This window comes from Gymnogyps californianus, chromosome 17 (assembly GCF_018139145.2).
Source record: "Gymnogyps californianus isolate 813 chromosome 17, ASM1813914v2, whole genome shotgun sequence".
NCBI classification, from domain to species: Eukaryota; Metazoa; Chordata; class Aves; order Accipitriformes; family Cathartidae; genus Gymnogyps; species Gymnogyps californianus.
The window spans coordinates 11,117,531-11,140,718 of NC_059487.1; the positions used below are offsets into that span (position 1 = coordinate 11,117,531).

The 23,188-nt window shown below is 44.9% G+C and overlaps 1 long non-coding RNA gene across 1 annotated transcript in view; it reads left to right on the plus strand.

The window, feature by feature from the left end:
- The window catches only part of LOC127023248 (uncharacterized), a 205,868-nt gene extending 201,413 nt beyond the window's left edge, over positions 1–4,455 (plus strand). The window contains exons 3-4 of the long non-coding RNA XR_007767416.1: positions 3,785–3,899; positions 4,357–4,455. This is a non-coding gene — a long non-coding RNA (uncharacterized LOC127023248). The remainder of the gene's footprint in view (positions 1–3,784; positions 3,900–4,356) is intronic.
- Positions 4,456–23,188: the final 18,733 nt, after the last annotated feature.

The following is a 23,188-nucleotide window of genomic DNA, read 5'->3' on the forward strand; positions in this document are numbered from 1 at the left end:
CTGTCCTAAGAGATTAGCACATTTGCATGCTTACTTTTAAGGTTTTTTTGCTTTCAGGTGATAGCAAATGTAACCTATAGACGGAGGGAAGTGCCAAGGTGTCAGGGAGGGCAGGGCACATCTGCCTTTCTTCTCTCGCTTGGGATCCAGCCAGGTCTCTTCAGAATCTGCCCTAGAAGTGCTCAGCACCACTGGTTCCCACTGCTCCTCGGCCGAGGTCCAGAGCTCTCCTGAATCATTTCCAATGCCATTAATTTCTGTGTGCACCAGGGACCCCTTTTTCAGCGCAGTTAATTCTGGAACATAAAGGAACAAATTCATGTGGGAGGAAGGTCAGGAGTACCGACACTTTTATTTCACTCTAGGGGCAAGTGTAGATTAGCTCTAAGTATCTCTGATCAGCTGATTTTTTTAATCCATTGTACATCACGGCGTTAAAGCAATAAGGGCTGACTGCTGCAGGGCTGTGCTTGGTCGGTCTGTGCTGTGAAATACTAACAGGGGCGTGGCTGAGACTGGAGCTGCAGGAGTTGGTTTTGCTGTTAAGACAGGGGAATTAACAAGCTTTAACTTCAGCAACATTTCATAGTTTCCTTAATGTCTCTGTTGGGCTGTGTAAGGCACAACTGAACTGAGGGCAACGGTGAAATGCCCCACGAGATTGACTCCGGCCATGCTCGAGGGAGCAGAGCGTGCCCTCTGTCAGAGAGCACATCCTTCTGAGGATGTTACGACTGCCCCAGCCATGCCATCCAAAATCAGCCAAGCTACCTTGGAAATAAGTCTTTGCAAACTCAGCTGGGCAGGGAAGGAGCGATGTGTGGCTGGCAGAGGGCTGGGGCAGTTACCTCCTGATACAGAAGAGGACACTGCAATTGCAAGACTGTCAATAAATGGCTACGATTTTTCACACGGGGCTTTTTTCCTCCATTAGAGACCAAAAGACACTGGCTGGCACTGGGACTGCTTAGGGACTGGAAAGCAGGGGCAGCTTCTTCATACTGGAACATTTTTGAGATGTCTTCTCCTACCAACAGCCCCTGCGCTATTTGGTGCGGGCACAGACCTGCCTTGATGCAGGGCAGCTTTCTGTACACTTATTCCCAGCACCTCACTGACAGCCCCCGATACTGTGTGGGTTTAAAGCTGGACTATAAACCAAAGACCACACTGATTTCTGTTATTTATGGCTAACACAGAGACGGTGACATCCTTGGCGACCTCCTCCTGCCACCTTTAACCTTTCAGCTCTGTCCGCTGCCTCCCCATCCTCAAGTAACACAAAGATGAGAACCAAACTCCTTGCTCTGGACTACAGTGTGATAATTCAGCAGAGTCACGCTAGCTACACAGAGACAAATCTGCAACTGATTATGAGGTTTTCTTCTCAATTAATTGTCAGAAGCAAAGGGATGTTTGATGTTTAATGTCTTCTTCTTCTTGTTAAATGCATTCTCTGCCACCCGTCCTCAGACACTGGGAAGGGACAGAATTGTACAATGCAAAGGCTGCGTAATCTGTCTCAAGTGTTCGTCTGCTGTCTTGATGTTACGCACAGGTCTGTAGGGGACCTTGATTTTAGATCTGTTGACAGTGACATTGACATCTTACTTGGAGGCACCAAGTGAATCCTGAACCCGAGTTCAGGGTGTGAGATTTAGATGCTGTGCATGTTCTCTGGGCCAGGAGAGGGAGGATGCGTCTCTTTGGCGCTCCATGGGCACAGTATCTGATTGTGAATGTTAAAGTGTGCCTGGACTGCCCTCACAGATCTGTCTTTGGACAGAGGAAGACAATTCCTCTGTCTTTGACAGTCGTCTTTGAAGCTGGTGTTTCTTGATGTGGTCTGAACCCAGGAACAGCCCTTTGGCTGTCAGGAGTATTTTCAGGGAAGAGAAATAGGGAAACAGCAATGGGAGGGAGGTTAGTGAGAGTTTTAAAAGGGAGAGGAACCAAGATGTGCCCTGTGTGACTGAAGAGCAGAGACTTCATTTAAAGTGAAAATCTGGGACCAAAAGGGCAATTAGTCTGTGAAACCTTCTGCTTTTGTGCTTAATGAATTTTTATTTTAAAAAATGGTGAAAACATCAACAGTTTGTGGACATTTTGCGTCTTAGGAAATGACAAACTCCTCCAGTATTTTATAAATTCAGAGACTTTACAAAGGTGCAGAGGACTAGCAGTTCATTTTTGAGACAGGAAGATGAAGCTCAGCATCCCGGGGTATCTCAGTGCTGCTGAAGTCATTGCATGAGCTGGCGGAGAGCATCCTTATTGTTCACAAAGCAGAACGCCTCCAAATGAGACCTATGGGTGAAATCCTGATCCCAGTCAGGTCAGTGGCAAAATCTGTGTTTGTTCCTGTGGGGCTCAGTTTCAGCCCTAGTGTCTTCCATAAGGCTGCTCAATACTGTTGGGACTCAAAATTAAGCACAACTTGAAAGATTTGAACTAATTGTAATTCAGCAAATTACTGGCAGAGCTCTGATTAAGACTTTAAGAATTCCTGGCTCCCAGTCCTCTGCTGCAACCACAGGCAGGATTGAACTGATTACAGAAAAACTTCGGGAGGCTCATTATTTTAGATCTAATATTTTGAACTTTCAGGAAGATCTAATGTAGATCAGAAAGTAATGAGGAGCTTTATAAAAAGGTAAAATAGAGACTGGGCTCTTGTAGCTTGGAAATTGCCAGAGAAAACAAGTAAATCATTCTGCACTAGACTGTATTTTAAGTTACGAATTGCACCAATTACTTAAGATAAATCTCTTAATTTGTTCTGTTTTAGAAACAACAGGGATGCCATATTTCACTCAAAAAACCTAATAGAAAACATATTTGAGGTACTATACATCCTTTTTCAGATTTTTATAGTGAATCTCGTGTTATATTAATGATGGTTTACATTCTGCTTAACCACTTTATTACAGCTAGAAGGAAGGTGTATATATGTATGTTATTATGTATATATGTATATAAAATGAATAATTGGCAAAGTTTGGCAATTTTTGATGTGCTGAATGAACTGATGTGCTGAATGGGATGGGGAGCAGGACAGATTCAGAGGAAAACTCAGCCCTGCATATGAATCTGCCTCACTGATTTTTCTAGTGCAGTTAATAATTTCCCTTGAATGCACTGCAGAAGCCGAGTCGATAATTATTTGTTCAGCCTAGATGCACAAGCCAGTTGTGCACCATGTACAGCCCAGCTGGCATCTCTCCTGACTGGTCTGTGCTTTTCAGGCATGGAAGTGCAGACATCCCTGACTATCAGAGGTGAAGGTTTAACTATCATACAGCTAAACTTCAGCACTGCCTACTTTGGTCAGAGGTTTTGATTCTCCCTCATGCCTAGGGAAAAGATGACAATAATGTGGACTTTTGCTTTGCCTTTTTTTCCTTATAAATTAACTAAATGTTTAAATGTGCTGTCAGATTTGATTTCAGTTGCAATGAAAGTTCAAGTCACTTCTTGTCTTATCCAAAACAGTGCAACCTATCTTTACCTTATGCACACACAGCCTCTTTCAAATGTGTCAGACTGAGCACCCAAGCTCACAAGTGACTTTTGAAAAAAATGGGCAGTATGAATTCCCCGTGCCTCGTTCAGGCAATCTCCCTCTGCTTTGCTGAAATCTCTCCCTATATTTCAAGCAAGGAAGATGCCAGGCAGCAGTAGCAAAAAGCAGAGAAGCATTTCACATGAAAAAAATACCACTTCAACAAGTATGCAGACTGATTCCCCCAAAAATGTTGCATGAAACTATCTGTTCTTCTTTCAGGTTTATCAAAAGACCATCGCTTTTCTGGATCCCAAGAGATATAAGGACAAGTTCAACTTGCGTCGTCCTTCTCAATTTCCTTAGCTGACATGTAACTTACAGTTGGATGCATCATGTAAGTAGACACAATACCTTGCAAGAGACTTCATACAAAGTCCTTCCTATGAGTTCCTGTGAGCATTATAGTATATATGGTAATATTGCCTCATGTTTGCATGGCAGCCCTGGCTGCAGCAGGAGCCCTGCCCTCCTACAGCATGGATCTCACTTCTGAATACGCTACAAAAATTGGTGCATTTGAGGCAAAGGTCACTGCAGACAAAGGGCAGAGGCAGTACGGTGCATGAAGCACACGCAGAAAGGTTGCTTCTGTTACACATCAGCTAGGCTTTGTAACTCATTTTATTCAGGTTACAAGCAGCAATGAAAAACTGTGGGGAAAGGAGGGAGAAAGAAGGGCTTTTCAGATAAAAGCAGAGTGAATGAGTTTATTTTCTCACTGGAACCAGAAAGTTAGTATTTCTGTTCTTGCTGAAATTTGTCAGCTGTTTGAGACAAGATTTTTCCTGCAGAATCTTCTACAAGAAAAGAAGTAACAAAAATATAGGCCCGGCATTGGGAACCACTAACCCGCAGGTGGAGGTGTCAATGTGTTCTTGTCTGCTCCTAAGCTCAAGGTAAGAGAGATGCAGGAAAGCTGCGTTCAGTTCCCATCTTTGCTGTTCCGTTTTGAAAACAAATGAACAAACAAACAAAATCCCTGGAGCTTAGAAATCACCTCTCATAAGACTATTTGTGCCTTTGCCAGGAGTCCCAACAGCTCCTGTTGGAACTGTTCCACTAAATCACTTCCTTAAATAGTCACTGAATCTGGGGGAGATGATAAAAGATGGGTTTCAACATCCCCTCTAGCACTCTGAGGCTGGATCTCCCCCATGCCACATACCTGTTCTAACCACTGACCTACAGGGAAGGGGAATCATCTCCCTGGATGCGGGACACTTGCCTTGGAAAGATTTCTTTTGTTTGAAACTGCAGAAATGGCATTTTTAGTGAATACAAAGGTTTTGCCTGGATCTAGTTCTTAGTACATCAAATCAGCTGCCAGGCTTGATGTCGGGGTTGAAGTGAGGTCCTGACGATGGACCTTCCCACATTGTGAAGTCTCCTGCCACCACCAATAACAGATGATGAGGGTGGGACATGTTTTGCCCACCTTCTCTGCTCAGGCAGTTCAGATGAACTGCCAGGACGTGGTTCTGGGTTGGGTTTTTTGTCTTTGCCCTTCGTGCTGGTCCAGTGCTGGCTGGGGAAGTACATAGTCTAGCTGTACTCGCACACACACGCCGTCATTTTGACTCATGCGGGTGTAAGGGAGGCTGACATGTGGTTTGTTGGGATCACTGTGTTATCTCTCAGGCTGTGCAGGGAGGCCTGTAGGCTAGATGCTGAGGGTCTTCCAAAAGTAAGCCTCAAATCAAACACAGTAAATTAAGCTACGACATATGCAACACATCATTTCAGTATTTATGTTTGCAGCCTCCAGCTCCAGTATCAAAAAGCCTCGGAGATGAGTGCAATAAATAGCCAGTTCACAGAGGAGTTGGCAAGATTTATTATGTTTATGATTCTGCACAAATAGCGTTGACAGATTTCTTTTGATACAGAGATAGCTTCTGCACTCAAATCACCGAGGAGAGCTAGACTTGGGAGGATTTGTCCCTAGCTGAAGTCTATATCGTTAGGTGCCTATAATTCCTTGCATGCTGTGTTTTAAACACTGCCATATAAAGGTGCTTTTTACAGACAGTCATTTTGTGCTGCCCTTCTGACATGGTAATCCTAGGGTTATCTCTTTGGCTGGTGTTATATCATTGCAATTAAGTGACAATCGTTATTGGCCATTCAATAGAGTCCTAAATGTGTGTGATATGCTGCAGTAATTGAAACATGTGGAAAGCATCCCATTAAATTTACAGTCTGAGGCTTTCGTACAAGTGCTACGGAATCAATGGGAAATTTTTCCTTGATTTCAGTAGGAGCTGGATCTTGCCCAAATAGCGCAAAGCAGCCTCCCACGCTCCAGAACAAATAGAGAGGCATATGGTTACTGTCAAGGGAACAGGTGGATATTCATATGGTTTGTAAAGGAGCTGGAGACAGCTTGTTGCATTTTGATAAGAAGGTTATTCCAGGCAACTGGAATAGTGTGAAAACAGGGAGAAGTACAGCACGGGCAGCAGAGGCAGCAGAAGCGGGCATGGGTGAGACTGGGATATGAGGGAGAGGGAAGCCTGACACGAAGTTATGCAGAGCTTTGGAAATGATGAGGAAAAGCTCAACTAAATATGTGAAAGAAGTGGAGGGGAAACTCAGCATGTTTGAGAGCAAAGGGCTTTGTGGTGGTTTTTGCCGGGGCTGGAGGTATTTGTCGGGGCTGGAGGGAACAGGATGGTCCACAGGTGGGTGCACTGGGGACAGGGCACTGTCCTCTCAGTGCAGAAGGCTGCACCACGGCTGCTGATGAGCTTTGGTCCCTTTCTTTCCTCTGCCAGGCGTGTGGTTACAGGGCAAAGCCGTCAGGATGGTCCCCCTCGCCCAGAGCACGGTGCTGAGCGGTGGCGGGGGTAGCTGGGGTTGTCGCACTCAACAGCAGCAGCCTAATGCGGTCCGGGCTTCATGTTGCTCACACCTCTGGAGAGCAGTAAATTAGTGGACCAGGGGAACTGCCTTGCTCACGCTGGGTTTGAAAACAAGATCCCCTTTCAGCCCCTGCCATTCAGCACAGCAGGAAACCAAAAGCTTCTGATAGCAGAGATGAGATATGGCTTCAGTGGGGCAGAATTGGTCGCAGGGAGTCGTTCCTGTGCACTTGTCCCCACCATGAAGCTGGTGTTGCGGTCCTGCAGGCACGAAGCACGGTCAGTACGGCTCACACTGAGCATATTCAGCTCTTCCCTCTGCCCCAGGCTTGGAATAATCTTTGTGTGTGCTGGGACTGGGTGGAGTGGGTTTGCATCAGCTCAGGCTGGGAAACTGAGATAATCTCAAGAAATGAGCAAGTGAAGACATTTTTGTGCAGCAAACCTGAATATGGGTTAGCTCGTTGTGTTGTGGTGAGATACTGCAAATGCTCAAAACAGAGCAAAGATTTATAAAGTGTTGTCATGCAGTAGATCAGAGATCTGCTAGAGATCTCATAAAGTCTATCGCAAACTGTTCCATGTAGTAAACTACAGTGCATAACTTCATAATGGGAGCCATTGTATTTTTGCCATTTGCAAAATGAAGGCAATAAAACGTAATTAAGAAAATGAAGAAGAATCCTGTATGAGAGAATTTTGTAACTGGAACTCCTTGTTTATACTTGCTCAGCAATTAAGCTTCTGTGATGCTAAAATAGGAATGTTAATAATTTGGAAATGCTAAATCAGCACCGTAGCAGTTATTCTTCTAAAGGATGTGTTTGGAAAGGAACTGAGAGAGATAACTGATCCTTATTGCTATTATTTTATTAACTCAGGAGTAGCTTGTAAGAGTCCTCTCGAGTATTTATCTGATATATCTGCCAACCCCAAGGAACTATTTCTGTGTGAACAAGGCCATGTTTCTTCCAAAGAAAGTGCTAACCGGTCACTCTTGTTAAAATAGGTGAAGAGAAAACCTAGCAAAGAATCCTTTCATAATCATGCAGACATGGCATGGAGGCGTGTTAGTGTGAAGATACTTTCCTGTGCTCAAAGAAAGGTTTGAGTTGCTTGTCTTTGAAACTGAATTTTCATTTTATTCTGAAACGATGCTAAGAGCAAAGTATAAAAGCAGGTCATCCAGCGGACTTTCAACTCGTAGGAAATTCTTGCTTATCTCTGTGAGAAAGAGTCGTAGCAAAACGAGCTGGTGAGTCCTGCAGCCAAGAGCCCGTGTTGCACTGCCAACACACGGGTGCAGGGTCCCTGTCACCGGGCACTGCTTGTCAGGAGTTACTGCAGGCACACCAGAAGGGGCCTCAGGCTCAGTGAGGCCAGTTGCTCTTCCCAAAATAATAGTAATTATCAGTGTGGGCCTCGAGATGGCCTGGCACGTACCTGGGTTAGGCTGATCTGTGTTGCTTGTCATATTTACTCAGGCTTTTGTAGTTTCTGCGAGTAGCTGGGCAGTGCTACACAATAGATTGCATTACTTTTACTGCAAAAACATGCAAACGGCCAAGAAGCAAGTAGCTGTGGTGGGAGGGAAACAGGCGTTAACAGTGCAGCGTGAGCTCCCCCTGCACGCAGCCACCGGCAAGTCCTGCCTTTCCCCAACCCTCCCTTTTCTGCCCTCTTCCCCCCGCTTTCATGTCACACACTATATATAGCCTGTGAGAAAACGCTCGTCAGTTATTTAAGCCTTTTTTAAGTCCAATAAACAGAGATCACTCAAAGGAGATGTCAAGTGGGTGAGCATTGTCCTTGCAAAGTGCTCGGGGCCGTGGCTTTGTTACATCCTCAGCCCACCCTGGCCTCCCCCAGGCTCCGTGCAGCACTAGATGCTACAGCCCGGGGTACAGCAGTGAAGTCCCAAAGCAAGTCCTCCTTGCCCTCCCGCGCTCTCCCTTACCAGCAACAATGCAATCGGAAAGTAAAATTGGCATCTAGAGTATCTTGCACAATAAGCATAGCAAAATATTTACATTGGTACTGCATTTCAATGAGGTGAAAGGTTTGTGGGTTCCCATTTGAAGGTGAATGATGCCAGAGAGGCCAAAGCCACAGACCAGGAGTGGCTCAGTGATTCTCTCGGCTGGAAGGAGAGAAGAGGGCTGACAGCATATTCTCAACAGAAAAGTCATACACATATAGATATATAAATGAAAACACAAGGTAGCTGGAGTGACAAGCAGCCTAAAGGAGAGGACCTGTGGACCAGATTGGTGCCCTGAATGATGTGAGATACTGTGTGAGTTGGATCACAAAGGAAAAGGAATACTGCATCCATATAAAATGTGATTCATTAAATATAGTTTTTTAAATTAAAGCAGGACCATTTATGGGGTGACTAGCTAAGTTACTGGTTCTATAATTGGTTCTGGCTATCCTCTGTTAATGCAGGAGACCTGCTATATGCCAAATTCAATGTAGCATTTCTATGTGATATAATCGGCACATGCAGCTCCTGTCCAGTTTAGAAGCACAGAAATAGTTTCCACTCGAGTGTTGTGTGCGGTATAGTAATGTCACAGAAGTTAACTCGGGCTGCCAAAGTGGAGTAGTTGGAAAATGTTCTTATAAGGAAAGTAACAAACACACTTGGCTAAAAACTGCCGGTCTGGCAGTGCTTATACAGGTTCTTCCCTGGCAGTCGGGGTACATTATGAGCGAAATTGTTGCTTTGGCCTTGTGCATCAAACCAGAGAGCCGCTATCGCACGCTCAGGCCTGATGCAGAGAGCGTGCAAAGGCTGTTGTCAGTGTCTGCACCTTGTATGTTCACGGAGTTTTGCTTTCCAAGAGCAGGGCTGACCCTGGACAGCTTGTTCACGCTCGGCCGCACAGCGCTGCGATCGGCACCCGCCCGTCCCTCGTCTCCTACGAGTGGCCTCACTCCACACCAGGCAGCGCATGGTTTGGGGCGGCTTTATACTTGTAGGATAACTTACAGAAACCTGCTGGTGCAAACAGACCCAGCTCTGATGCCAGCTAAGGAGCTTAGTGAGCACTTTTAAAAAGAATCCAGACCGTGTTTGTTTTTGTAAAAAGTATTGCTGAGAGCAGCGTGTGTAGGCTGAGTCAGAGAGGCTGCGAGGACAGAGGAGGCGGGCTGTGTAGCAGGAGAGGTTGCTATCGCAGGGGGAATGGAGAGGTGCCTTGATTTGTTGGTATTTCTAAGCTCTGCCACTTTCCTTTTCTCACCCCTCATGCTAAGGCCTCTTCTTGCTACCTTTCTTGTTTTCTCTGTTTTTTCCCCAAGAGCTCTTGGCTTTCCACCTCCTCCCGCAGAGCAAGAACGTGGAGCCCAAGCAAACCCCTCTTGGTCCCGGCCTCTTTCTGAGCCGTCTCCCACTTACCACGACATCGTATCTTGGTTATTTTATTTTTTCCCCCGGTGATGCTGTGGTGTTGCACTTGTTTCCCAGCCAGACCCCTCGCTGCCGGCAGAGGTCAGCAGGCTCATCTCCAACGCCGCTGAAGGCAGCGCAGCGCCGGGGCTGAGCTGCGGACCCCCCCCGACCCCCCGCCCCCCCCCCCGGGTAATCCCGGCCGGGGCTGAGCTGCGGACCCCCCTGCCCCGGGTAACCCCGGCCGGGGCTGAGCTGCCTTAGGGAATAAATGAGGTGCCCTGTGAAACTGGGTTTGCTTTGCAAAAAAAAAAAAAAAAAAAAAAAGATGTCAAAGTAAATCTGAGGAGGAAGATTGGTAAATAAATCGGTGTGTCTGGAGCATTGCTGAGGTTGGGGTTTTGAGGGAAAAGCTCCCCAGGTTTTCTGCTCTTCTCAAGGTTTCTCAAGGAAGGAGGAGGGTATTGGGGTTTTCCTTCAGGGGCTGGGAACAGTCCTCGCTCTGGCAGAGGAGCTAATTTACCTGCTGTCTGCTCGCAGGTGCCTGGAGATCTTGGCGACAAGTGACAAATGCTGGCCAGAGGGACCACGTGTGGGGTGGCACAGGGACAGGCAGGTAGCATCCCCCAGGACAAGGCTCACTGAATTCAAAGAGCCTTAAGGGATGATTTCTATTGCAGCTATGCTTTTGATGGCAGCAAGTAAAATAACCAAACCTCTTGCAACCTCACTTTGTGAATGGTGTGAATATTCTGTTTCAGTAATGTCTCCAGGAGGTGAGAACTGTTTGGCTCAATTCAATTTGTTAAGACAGTTAGTAAAAAAATACTTAAGCCTAATGGATGAAATGATTTTACCTAAGCAGAACAATGTCCATTGATATTACTGACAGTGAGATGGTACCTGTGAGTTGCAGAAACAGCAGCTTTTTACTTTTCATCCACGATGATTCCTTAGTGAATAGTGAAATGTTCATTCTGATGCCCTAGAAATGCCGTGTCTAGTATTTAGGTCTAGCTCTGGCAATCAGAAGAAGCAGTTTTGGTTTTGAAAAGTTCAAGGCAGCTAAAGACTTGCACCATGGGGAAGATATTTAAATCAGAACAACAGGAGATCTAAACATTTCTTCTTGCTTGACTTTCTGAAATAAAAGGTGACATAAGGTGGAACAGGAGTGGGAGCTATGTGAGGCAGTGTGATCCTCCCCTTCTTATTCAGCCCTCTAGGACACTGCTTACCGGTTATTCTGTTGGTAATAACAAATAGCAGCATCGCTTGATTCTCCTCCAAGAATTTTGAAGTGATTGCAGTGGGATTATGCATTGTCCCTGGGTTACAAACATCCCCGCAGAAAAACAGGATTATGTGGTCCTCTCAGTTTAAACCATTGGGAAGGACCGGCCTATAAGTTGAAAGAGACTTTTATTCCTGGAAATCAGGATTTCCTGAGGCCAGGGCTTAGCAGAGCTCTTCCAGTGGCGCTGGTGTAAGCTGTCACCACCCTGCATCCCTGGTGCGGGGGCTCGGCTGTGCAGCGTGCGGGCTCTGCCGGGCCAGTGCCACGTGCGTGGGGCCATGAGGGCACCCCACAGCGGTGCTCCCCGATCCCAGTCATAGTGGATGTCCACGCGAGTTCTTCCCTAATATGCAGCACCAGGGCTTTACACCAGCCTGCTAAGGTGCATAAAGCCGCAGAAAAAACTAGGCAATGCATTTTGCTTCTCCTGCCTCTGGCGTTGCTGGGGCCTCCAGCCAGGGCTTTGCGGGGTTTGTGGCACTGCTGCGGGCATTTCTGCAGTGCTTTCCCGGCTGCCCCCAGCATCTCTATGCCCCGGTGTTAGTGCAGACAGGGCTTGGGAGAGAAGGGGCTGCTCTTCCCATAGGGCGCACACTCGGTCTGGACACCTGCATGTACCACATGTCCTGGTCTCAGCGAGCTCCTTTCCTGCTTCACTTCTAAATACCACAAAAACCTTCCTCAGCACAATTTTTCCACCAGAGACACTTCTCTTTTCTTCTCCCAAGAAAAGGCATCTGACACCAACTGCTCATATGGGAAGGAGGAAATTCTCCAGAGATACCCACAGTTATCATTAAGCCCTGCCGTCCCCACAATCTCCCTGATTTGGTTCCCGTCACACACGTGGGCCACCAGCAGCCAGAGGGGACCCTAATTCCCATAAAGGTGCTTCAGCATTTGCTACTTGGGTCTCCCATTCATCAGCCTCCTTCCTCACTTCCCTGCTCCTGCATTAACCCAGAGCAGCTGCAGTCTCCACAGCTGAGGGTGGGGCTGTTAGGGTTTAATTAGCTGTGATCTGGTCCTCATCAGAGACAGCCTGTGCCATGAGCTGCTCAGAGCCATGAAAAGCCATCCCGTGGTGTTAGAGATCATCTGTGGTCCTCGCAGGTCCTACCTGGACAGGGATGTGTATGAGGTGCATAAAACTGTGTATGTTGGTACTTGTATGGAGGTGAAGTTGATCCCTTCAGAGACGTTAAAGCCACACTTAAAGATTAACGATTTTTCTCAAGTCACGCGTGCTGCTGCTGCATCTCTCCTGGCCCCGGGGCAGCAGGCAGTGTTGCCCATCTCCAGGCAAAGTCACACTGTGTTTCCTCAGTGTGACGGATAAATCACAAAAGCAGCATTTAGCATCTTTTCCTGTTTCCTCTATGTCATATACCATTGACCAGGTGTTTTAATCACTGCAGATTCTCAGGGGATATAAATGAGCACAGCTCAGCTGACTCCTAGGTAAGTTATTTGTTTCCTGGGAATCTGGTACTGTGTCTTAACTCCTTGTCTCCAGCATAGGGCTGCTAATCTTTTTTTGTTGAAGGATGTTGAAATGTGCTATTGTTGTTATTGATTTAATATTACACAATTTGCAGATTCTGCCTCAGAGTTTTTGATCTCAGGTTTGCCTATTACTTCGATACATTTAGATAAATATTGTAACAAAGCACTCATTTACTCTCTCATCACTAGGTCAATTGGAAGTGCTTTGTATAATGACTGTTGAGAGCTCTATGTTGTGTATTTTTTTATTCTTCTGTGCTAAAAGAGTTGGTTATAACTAAAAGCAGGGAATATATTTTTCATTTGTAATTTGGATTCTTTTCATTTCAAGGTACCAATAAGGCACAACATACCAAAAATAACATGGACAAAAACAGTTTTGCTACTTAAAAAATGCCATGAGAGATTAGCAATATATACATAGACACAAACCATATGCAGACAAGAAAGAAACAGGACAAATCAAAACAGTTTTAGCAGGTAAGCACCCGCACAGCAGCATGTGTCATATATCAAAGAGGCACAGACTGTAAAACAGCGTCCTGCAGTTTGCAGCGAGTGGAAAGGCTCCCAATAAAAGCTTGATCGTCCCTCTTCTTTGGTTTCACAAGCCATCCTGGATAGTGATTGCAAAATTGAGTTGTAAGCATCAAAGGGAGACCGGAGTCATCCTAAACCATGTCTATAAGTTTCTCTGGGATCCAGGAGGCTGAGAGTATTGAGTGCTTGGCAAATGCAAGATTCCTGCTCTGTTGGAAAGCCTCTCTTTGCTTCATATATAGAGCTCATATACACACACTGAGGTAAAACCAGATAGCACAAAGGCGACTCTGCTTTCCTCACAGCATCCATAATATGGGTGACATTCCTAATTCCTGCTAAAAAATACTAAATAATACTAAAAATAAGCCAATTGCTAACTGAGTAAAACCTGAGGGGAAAAACTATAAAACTTATTTTTGTGTATGTACACACACTGTAGTAATATAATAGGGAGAGAAAAGTGCTATTTATTGTTTATGTATTTATCTAGCTTCCAACTGTTTTGACTTGTTTTCGGGGTCTTTCACGTTTTAATTTCCTGGAGTAGGTGGGCAGCAATGCTGGGAGGCAATTCCGTACAGCCAGGAGGAATTGCAGTGCAATCCTTTCCGGAGATATTCCTTGTTTGATGGGTTTCCCAAACTGAAATGAAAGTCACTGACTTCATGTGTGCAGGATGGTCTCTGCTTAGGGAGTGCATGGCTTTTGTTACTATGTGAAATGCAGAGGTGGTTACAGAATTCTTTTTTAAGGTTAAAATTATCCCTCTACCTCCTGTCTCCCAATACCTGTGGGAATACGCTGGTGCCTGAGGGCAGCATTTCTCTGTTTAGCAAAAGCACAGTGGAGAAAATAGCAAGTGTCTTTCAAGATGTCCCAGTACTCAGAGTCACTCAGCTGACCCTGGTGGAAAGACCAGGGTCAAAGGGTGGAAAAACCTGATGTACCTTAGGGCACATCAGTCTGAGAAAGAGTTGGATCAGAGCCTGTATAAATTAAGGTCAACACAGCTGGTAATTCTGCAAAACATTGAGCAGCTTGGGTTTACGTTGCTCTAGCTCCGAGACACTGCTTGGCGGGAGCAGGTCCCCAATGCACGGCAGGATCTGGGACAGTCAGGACTGCTCAGCTTATCAAGGCATATCCAAACCTAGCACCTCCCTGGGTACAACAAGAACTCTTTAAATGCACTTAGGACTTGGGTTACAGGCTGGTTTTGCTGTGTAATTATTAGCATTACTGCAGCATTATCAAACCTTGATTTCACTGCTGATCTGGTGGATAATCCTTACATGTGTGAAATGAAACCCTGCTGCTCCGCCCTGACCTCAGCCGTCCACCTCCCACACCTGCGCCCGCAGCGGGTAAAGCACAGGACTTTCCACCCCAGCTTGTGTTTGCAATATCTATTGTTTGCTGAATTATCTGCTTTGGTGAATACATGGTGTGAGAATGGGCCAAGGCAAAGGAGGAGCCTTTTAGTTCAACCCTTAACCAGGGCTGAAGAATAGTAGCAAAAATTAGCCAAAAATATTTGTGTTTCCTGCCAATCCCTCTCAGTGATTTCTTTCTTTTCCCTTCTTTTTTTCCCTCCAAGTTTCACACAAAGCTCCGTCTTTAGGATTAGCTGTCTACAGGCAGCTCTTTGTATTCAGCTGAATTTAAGATTATGGCTGAGCCATAAAAGGGGAGAAAGGTGACACTGGAGAGTTTCTGCAGCAGTAAATCCTGAAATATTCAGGCCCATGACATTTTTGTAGCTGGCAAATGCTGAGCGAGGCATATCTGGTTGACGCTGAGGCCCAAACCTAGTTAGATTTCACAGAAGAACCTGCTGTGAGTCTCAGGTTTGGGTGGCATCACATACATTTAAAGAGATCTTTCCAGTCCGATACTGAAATGCTATTTTAATTTGCTGCTGTTTGCAGTGAAAATGCTGTTTGATGAAAATGCTCCTGTGGTTAAACCTCGCAGGCTGGAGAGCAGCCAAACAGCGGAGGAAACACGGGAGGGAGCATCACGCCGATAAGGGCCAGAGGGACAAACATTGCACTGTGGTGGCATCAGGACCTGCTTCTCGCACATTCGTAGGCTTTTTGAATTCACTGTGAGGGAGTGGGAAGAGGATGTTCCCACCTGTTCTCCACTCTGGGCTGGAGGAAGGTAAAGGATAGCCCTCTCTTACGCCTGCTGAGGATGGGGAAGTATTTGCCTAAGCCATCTGATGCTTTGCAGTGGATCCGTGGCTCAGTGCAAGGAATTTGTGTTGCACAGGAATAAACCGAGGCACTTTCTACTCTGGTCTGCCCCATGCGCTCCCCTCTGAGGAGGGCAGAGGTATAAATGCAGCTTTCCTCTGGTGCAAAACCCGGTCTCCAGTGTCTGGATGTAACTGTCAGCATACGTGTACAAAGACATGTTTAATTTAGGTTAACAGCACTCTCTTTTACGATGCAGTGACCACTACTACTATTTAGAGAGGGAATGGAAATGTTAAGCTACGTAGCGTGCAGCGTGTAGTGGTTATCAAGGGAAACCAGCTATGGTTGTGTGGAAGCTCATGGTTTTCCCAGACCTCTACAGCAGAAGTTGGCACAGGTAAAGGTCCTTTTGGGGGAGAAGGTCTGTTACCCAGAAAGCAGGGCTAGAGGGAAGGGTGATTCTTCCTGCGGGTTTCTGAACCTTTACTTCTAGGGCTTCAATGTCAAGGCCTTTCTGTGGAGGCACCTACACAGAGGACTGCTTGGAGGGATAAACAACTTGTAGGAGAACAAACCACCAAGAGATTTTACACTGGTCTCCAAATAGTCCTGAGCTGGTGGTAGCTATGGAGTACTGGGACGTGCTCCGACTGAGGTGTAAGTACATGTGCGTGTGCATGGAGGTGTATGTACATCAGTTAACTCTGTCTAAAAAGGTTAATGGCTTGAGGCTATGCAAACCCAAGCAGCCTTATTCAAGTTCCAGTTCGTCACTGGAACGGTATTAAATCAACCACTAGTTACAGACACATGTCTAAGTCACTGAGTTCGAATTCACAGACCTTGAGACAAATGGTGTCTCGGGGATTATTAACCTAACGTGCTTACTACAGGCTTCTCCGCTGGAATTCTTGTGCTAGAAATCATACTTATGCAAGTGAGGCTCATATTGGCAATGGATTTTAACTCCAAAATTCATGTCTTTAGTGTTCAGAGACAGGAAGGCAGCTTGAGATGAGGTTTCTCCCCATACCTAATGAGTGTTATTATAAGGAAATCTTCTACTCGATCAGATGTGTCCAATGATTCTTTAACAGGCTTTATATGTATTTAAGAGGGTACCAGAGCTCACCACAAATGGGAAGAGGAAAAAATTTATGAAGGCTGAGGCTTTGTCACCATGGTGACATCTATTTGAGTTTGGCAGTTGCATTAGTTTGAGCTCACAGATTTTTCTTTTCCTGTCATTAAAGTCACGCCTCTTATCCTCTCAGTTACCTCCTCCTTCTCTTCCTACCCCATGATGACTGCATTTAAAAACTAAATTGCCTTTCAGGGAACAAATACACAGGATAAATTACCTCCATCCATTACTGCCTCCAGCAAGCTGCCACTGGTGCAGCCCATATCTAAGTGGACCTTATGTATAAATGCAAAGAGAAAAAAATAGTCTCTCTTCTCCTGTGCCAAACAATTTAACAGCTATCATCAGATATGTCCACATGTGAGAGGTCTTTATCCATCCTTTAATAATCACAGAGCTGACCACATTCACCCCTCCAATGACTCCACTGGATTAGATGGAGTTCACAGCAGAGATGAATTTGACCTAGTAAGTACATCAGTGGTCTTTTGGGTTTGCTTTACATAGCACGCAAAGAAGCTCTTCAAAGATTTGTGGTACGAAATAACCTTGACTTCAACTCTGGTTTTAATGGCTACTTGGAAGATGACAAAGACCACACTCTTTGGGAGACTGCCGTAGGGTGAGAAGCCTCAAAACCACATGGCCAAATCTAAGCATAAGTGAAGTCTATACAGCCCACACAACTGCAGTGGCAGCTGTCAGAAGTATGCCAGAGAAGCCATGCTCCTGGCTGACAACTGGAGGGTAGAGAGTCTGAAGCACAACTTAAAGCAAAAATGTTCCTTTGATGGATATCCAGAATTGGTGACTGCTTCCTTTCAGGATGAGCATGCTGTGCCTAGGGAGATGCTGATCATCTCTTGAAACAACACTGCAGTCAGCATGGATTGATGGTGTGACAGGAACCATGATCCATAAGCAACGGCACTTAAAGCACTTGGTTTTGATGAATTTGGGTGTTTGTTTAACTTGTCAGAGGGAGAAGCCAAGCTGTGGCTGATGGGTAGAGCCAGGACCAGATTTTATCCATTCGCTAATGGTTTTCTGACCACTGAGAAGCTTGCTCTTAAACAGCAGAAGTTCTGTCCTAGCACCTGATTTTAGAAGGAATTTTCTCTCCTGCACTGACCAGCGTCACACATCATCCCTCCCTGCCTCAGTCTGTGCTCACAATCAAGTTCACTCTCAGTAGCACGTACTTTATTAAATTTGGCTGTGAGAATGTCACCAATTATGACGGGAAAAGCAAGAGTGGAGGTTAGGGGGGAAAGGTGAAGGTTAAATTCAGACATTCATGAGTTTATGGGGCAGTTTGTCCTCAAATCAAAGCCAGGCATTCATGTCGAGCTACGTAAACAGGAATAAACACTCATGTGAAACTCGCTTAAGAAGCAAAAACCCATAAGAATGTTTGCCACAAAATATGTGCTTTCTTCTCCCTTCTCCTCCTCTTGGCCCCAAGAAAGGAGATTGCTCAGAGCACGTTCCTATCCTGGACAATGTGATACCTCTAAAGATAAAGACAAAAAAATCCCTGCCAATAGACACACATTCATGCTCAGAAGGCTGCTGTGTGCTGCAGCCACTGCTGGGAGCACAGCCTGCAAACTGGCTAGCGTAGGATCCCAGAGCAGAGGTGCATGCCCAGTCCAGGGGTTAGGAGGACACATCGAGGTCCTCCATGAAGTGTCCAGTGATGTTGTTCCTCAATATCACACTCCGTAAAAAGTTTAACTCAAGGTAAACTTTTGGGAAGGAATGGGAAAACTGGTGAGAACTTTTTTTAAAAAGTAAATTAACCTCAGATCCCCAGCTATCTTTTATTTACCAAACAGACGAAGTTTCCCTGTGTGATACATTTCTTAAATTATAGGTTTCCCATTTCCTGGCATCTTAATAAAATCTAGATGAATGATGAGAAAGTCTGCTGGGAGAATGAGTAAACATCTCCTACTGTCTGGAATGTAAGACGACTACTGTCTTATCCTTTGTTACAGGTTGTTAAGATAAAATTACCCTATATATCAACAGCACTGTCAATGAAATTAGAAAGGGCATTCTACCTCCAAGCTGCCTGGAGGGTTTGAGGAGGGAAGGCAGTTGCTTCTCTGTTTATTTTGGTTTTCCCTTTGCTATGAAAGACAGAAAAGGGTTTTGTTTTGGGTTTTTTTGGCTTTGTTTTGTTTTTTTTAATGCAAATGAAAAAGAGGAGAAAAGCCAAGGAGGATGTGCAAGGCAGGTTCTGGATATTTCACCAGCTGTGCAAGCAGGAGAGGAAAGAAATTGTGGCTTGGTGAAAATCCTGGGATAGTTCATGCCCAGACTGCAGTGGCAGCAAAGTTTGGGTGCAAAGAGACCCTGCAGCTGTACATGTGGCCCCCACGTAGGGCAGAGGCTGTGAGTCCCTGAGCTAAGGGCACTTGATCTCTCCTGGGCTTTTGTCCCCCAGCAAGCGTGAGCTCTGAGCAACGCCTGCCTGGCGTGCAGTGTCCTTAAGGGTGCTGTCCCACAAGGGATCCTGGTGGCCAGCAAGCGCGGAGCACCCCGGGGTGTTTCACCAACAGCACATCTCTCATTCGGCACTTGAAAATCCCTACTGTTGAATGTGGTTACACATAACCAGCGAGTTGAAAAGTTAAGAGGTCTTGGGAAGACAGAGGCATATGTACGTGACGTATTCCCCTGAGCCTCATTCACATAGGCAGCGAAGCTGACAAGGAACACTTTCCAGACAAGTGTCTTCTTTTCAATTATTTTCAATTCCCTTTAAATAGCAAAGGCTCCTGGGGTAATGTGTGCAGGCTCTGCTCGCTCTGATGAGTATTAGCTCGTGCAGTAGGTCCTGCTGGTGGTGAGCCAAGGGCATGCAGCACTGTCCTTCCCGTTGTCTGTGTGTGACTGCTCAGGAAGGAAAGGCAAATCCTGGCAGCCCCATGCACACGGTGGCCATCCTTACTCCAGCAATGACCACCCTGGTCCCAGGGAGACTGGCTAGAGAGTAGGGAAGGGTGCAGATCAGCACTGAGCTGAAACGATGGGAGGTGAGGGTTGGCATCCTGAGAAAATCATTTGCATTTTTGAGAAGACCCAATCTAATCTGATTTCTAATTCAGCTCTGGGAAGTGCCTCCACATTTGGTGTTTTCTCTAGATTTCCTCAAGACACCTCTCAACCTCAAGTTTTCTCCTGTGGTTTGCCCCATTTCTGTTTCCACCACTCTATCTGCCACTGCAAATCTGTCAGCTGCAGTTTTAGGAGCACCCTTGTGCACGTCCCTGTAATCCAGTAGTGTGTCTCTGGTGTCTTTTTTATCAAATCTTGATGCTGTTGCAGTTTTACTGATCTCTAGAGAGAAACCACTGGAGAAGATCTACTTCTCCCAGAAAGCATTTTCTTGAAATGTGAGTCTCATGAGCGTGCACTTGATTGCCAAAATACTAGAAAACAGTCTATATTATCTGCCTGTACTCCGGAGAAATCCAGTGTTGACCTGTTTCCCTTGTAATAAGGCTGTATTGCCAAAGTAATTACTTGGTTTAGACTTGTTATATTAATTGTGTCTTCAGCTGTCACTACTCTTGAATCCTATAGTCATGAGAGTGGGATCCAAAACTTAACTCCCATTGCCTCTATTCTGCACAAAACTAATTCTCTGCTCCAGACACCTCCCCCAGATGATCCCTGTGGTCCAGGAGGTGATGGGCTGTGGTGGAACTCAAGGGTTTCTTGTGGAGGGACGGGGCTCTTGTGCAAGTTAAAGATAGCCTCATCACTTACATGTCCTCTCTTGTATCCATGTCAGCTTCTGTTACAATCTCACTCCTTTGCCTTTTCTTTCTCTGTTTTTACCAAGCACTTCAAGAACTTTGTTTTGCTTCTTTTTTTTTTTAAGTTGTTTTTCCATTTTTGAAACTCAGATATTTCACACTTAGAATATTTTTGTTTTGAAATCAGAAGAAAATGTAACTGAAAACAATACCAGAGAAAAGCTGGAAATAAAAAGCTGAACTTGAGTGAGAAATGCTCTTGCATTCGCAAAGCATTCCTCAGTTTCCACCATCTCATCTTGTAGTGTGTCAGAAACTTTACATGTCACTCTCTCATGCACTTATGTGTGTGTGTACATACATATACGTATGAGAATTTTCTCTGACAAGCTGTAGGGCTTTGCTACAGATTTTCTATCCCTAACCACATCAGGAAGAAAATATCTTAATGCTCTATTCACAAAATACTTTTGGCCTGTTTCCATTTGAATGTTATGCTTCTTTGCATAGGCAATTCATAGGGGAGTTCATAAAACCTCTTTTTGCCTGAATTTGTGAATGCCTGCCCACTGCATGGGCTTAAAATGAAATTACACTGGAAAAGGGACTGTTTTGGGATGCATACATTTTGCACATATCCTTTAAATAACTCAGATATGTTTTCAAAGGACGATGTTTTTCCTATGGGCTGAAGGACACGTTTGTACCACCTACTAATTTCTTCAGCTCCAAAACAGCACTAAGTAAATAGCTGAGGTTTTCGCCAACTCAGTGTTTCCAGCACTTGTATCTTCCCCTTAGAGGAAGTGTCCCCTCATTAAAGGACAACCTCTTACTTTAACTCTAGCTGCTTAGTTCCAGCAGGAAACCCTTCTTTTACCTCCGTTCCCAGCCTAATACTGTGATAATGGGAACAGAACTGCTTTTCGCAGTCCTGCTGCCCAGCCCTGCTCTGCGGTGCCAATAGCGGCCAGCACAAAACGGATGTTTGTCTTTATTAATCATACACACAAAATCTGCAACCTGAACTGTGTACAGAAATGAATGGAAAAAGTGCAACCTGACCGCAAAAATATTATTTTATAAATAAGGCCCTTTAGTAGTAGTTAATTGGATACACATTTTACTAGATTCATGGGACATTAAAAACTATCATATCCGAATTGACTGACTGAGTTCATGTTACATCTCCGAATTACCAATGACCATTTTGCCTTGCAACATCAGACCTTGGTTTCAGAAATCTAGCTCGAGGGCCTTTTTTAAGTACATGGCGCTTTTTTTTTTTCCTAATAGAGATTGATTTAGTGTATGTTTAATGGCCCCATAAATCACTCAACATGCCCAACTTGCATACAAATTCTGCCAAAAAAAAAGTTTTCAAGGAAGCAGATGCCTTGTTCTTGGAACCAATTTGCCTCGCTCTCTGCGTGTGCGTGAACCCACCGTTTCAAGATCCTCCTTATAAAAATGTTCTGCTCTCCCAGGTCTGAACATTGGTCGTTTTCTCTGGGACTGCTTTCTTACTATGCCAAGTTAAACTCGGGCGATTCCCCTGCTGTGCCCGTTCTGTTCTAGTGCCTTTTAGATCAGCAATAAATAAATTCATTGTGCGTTTCAATAAGAAGAAAAAGGAAAAGCCGGAGCTGCATTGTGCTTGCTTTTGTGAAGATCTATTGTGTGCAAAGTAGTGTGCTATCAAATGGCGTAGGTCGTTTTTCATTACCCCACTGAGGATGCAGCTCAAAGCAGAGGATTATAGAAACTCATTTCCTTTGGTTAAGGAAAAAAAAAGAGTTAACATTCAATAAACTCAAGGGCTATGACGCAATGTGGCCCTCAGAACCTTCCGAGCGGAGCTGTTAATAGCTTCCTTTCCCAGGACGCGGGTTTGCCCCATTCACTTATCGACTTTGATGCATTAGTAAAAGAAAATATCAACCCCTCATAACTCTCAGAAATGATACAATACATCACTTGAAAGTAAGCTAGGATCAACACATTGTTAACTGTTTGATCTCTCGAGTCAAAATTAATGATAGGTGTTTTGCACACAAAAAAATGAATGTTAAAAGCCTATTTAAGCTAACTAAAGACATCCATACAACATCAGGGTTGAATTGGAGGTGATTTCCTGCAATGCAGCTGTTATAAGTTTATCAGTCTGCGGGTGGCAGTAACCAGTAATCATAACCAGATTGCAGAAGGGTGGGATGGAACTTATCTTTAAATAGAAGATCTAACTAACTAACTAAAGAAAGCTGGTTGAGAACTAAGTTCACGGTATTATTCACTAGAACACCCAAGGGTCTGGGAGAAGCCAGTTTTCTGTATATTTTAAAGAAATGAAATGATTCTGAAGGTTTAACTGCTAGGCAGGGAGAAACCAAGGTTCATAATGATTAACAGCAGACCTCCTGCACTCTTGTACTCGCAACATTTACACAATAATGATAGCTAATAAGAAATGGCATTAAGAAATTACTTCAACTTTCTCCACTGAGATGTTGCCATAGGCTGTTGATGAACTTTTAGCTCATTCTCTTGTGACATGGAAAAGAAAGGTCTGAAATGTAGTATATATTTCAAGCAGAAGAGCGATTGAAAAAATTCCAAGAAATCTCTCTGAAGAGCCAAAGAGAAGTGTTGCACTGTGAGACAATGCCTCTGGACAATTATAGCCTGTTAGTTTTAATGCATCTCGAATTGCTTCCGTCTGCAGCTAATCTGACCACTGGAAACAGTCACTTTTGCAATGCCCTTTAATTTTTCTGATTTGCGTGTGGGCGGTATCTGTTGGTATTAATATGAATGTTTTCCGGATTGAATTAGAGAAAACAAGACAAGCTTTCAAAGTAGCGTCAACTTTCTTTGAGAAATGTGAACTCAGGAGCATGTACAAGGCAG